We start from the raw sequence: 1,746 nt of genomic DNA, 5'->3' as shown, positions 1-1,746 counted from the left end.
TACAGTGAGAGGCTGTTTCTTATCAGTCTACAGTAGGTAAAGGACTGAAACTCAGCAGTTCAGATAGCATAGGGAAAGGATGGGGCTGGCATATGTTCAAAGTGATTACTTCTTTGGTTAAAAAAGTCCGATTTTTTTTGCCCCCCCCCCATACAGATTTTGCTATTCTTGTTCAAAGTACAAAACTTAAAATCATGTTTAGAACTTGGAATGTGTAATGCTAAGAGACCATTTATGTTGTTATTGTTTAAAAATCTGGCAATTAGTGTTTGTTCGCATTTGAAGTTAAGAAGTAATTGTACTCCTGAAATATGCTAGTTTTCCAAATCATAAACTTGCAGTCTACAGAGTCAGGAAGGCTGATGGTAAACACTCTCAGTTCTCTATTGGGGCATGAGGTCATTACAGTTCATAGTCTCTTGGGGACCAAAATAGAAAAAGCACATGGCACAGTGTTCTCATTCTCTCTGAAGGACGGGCAGCCTGGCTTCTACCAGACCACTGCTGAGACTGCCTACCACTGTCCCTGACGGGTCTGAGGACTGGTCACATTCTCTTACCTTCTGTGGTAAGGCAGTTCAGATGTTATGTGTTATCACAGAGTATTTCTATTCTAGACAACCCACAGTCTAAACGGTGTTCATATAGAAACAGAGGTAAAACACTAGTCAAGGAAGCTGGGGAGGGACTGCATTCAACACAACCAGACAGGAAACACGTAAAAGTCCTCAGAAATGTGGATTATCAGACTTGAGCCAAACACAGGTTCCATTGTCCCTCCATAGGGTAGTCTTGCCCCCTTCTCCTGGTCCCTATATGTTCCACATCCTAACTCTCCACTCCACCCTTGGGGGCACAAGGCAAAAAAGTCCCAATCTCTATCATAAAGCCACAGTGTTAAAATAATGTGGAAAGAGCTAAGAACTTAGGAGCTCTGAAACAGTTACGGCATTGTTTCAACTTTCTGAATGTGTGTCTTAAGATAAAAGGATCCAGATGAAAAGTACACAGACCTGGGAGCCTGTAGCAGAGTATTATATTGTTTCGTTTTGGTTTCTTTTTTCTAGATATGGTTTCTCTGTGTAGCCCTGGTTGTCCTGGAACTCGCTCTGTAGACCAGGCTGACCTGGAACTTACAGAGATCTGCCTGCCTCTGCTTCCTGAGTATTGGGATCAAAGGCGTGTGCCACCACTGCCCAAGTGTTATATTCTTGCTTAATGTCCCAGGGTTTAGGTTCTCCCACGTGGTAGAATTCTTTGCAGTGTTCTAATCCCTATTTGTTCTTACATAGGTTGAGGCACACTTAAAATTTACATGGGATTTAAAGATGCATAATGCATGGCTTCTATTGGGCTAATTAAAAAATTATGAGAACAGTATAACTTTGTGTTACACGAAGAATGCCAAATTGCCCCCCCCCCCATTTATTTCTGTGAAACTTGGTGTTATGGACCAGGTAGTCACTGTTTTCCCTGGTGACAGCTGGCATCTGGAGAATTACCAGCATGTTCAAACTATTTCATCTGTTAGGATTTTTCAAAAGTATAAAAAGGGACATTACTTTGAAAATGCGAACCTAAGAAAAACCACATCCAGGGTTTGGACAGGATTAGAAGAAGATGGTGGCATGCTTAGGGTAGCCCTGGGTGAGACCACATCTACCAAATTCCACTGGGACAAAAGCGAGTTGGGACTCTGTTGGCACCTTTCACTGTTGGAAAACTGGGCTTCATTTCTAAAGTATC

The sequence above is a fragment of the Onychomys torridus genome, chromosome 6 (assembly GCF_903995425.1).
Source record: "Onychomys torridus chromosome 6, mOncTor1.1, whole genome shotgun sequence".
Classification (NCBI taxonomy): Eukaryota; Metazoa; Chordata; class Mammalia; order Rodentia; family Cricetidae; genus Onychomys; species Onychomys torridus.
Note: the sequence above shows the minus strand (reverse complement) of the source record.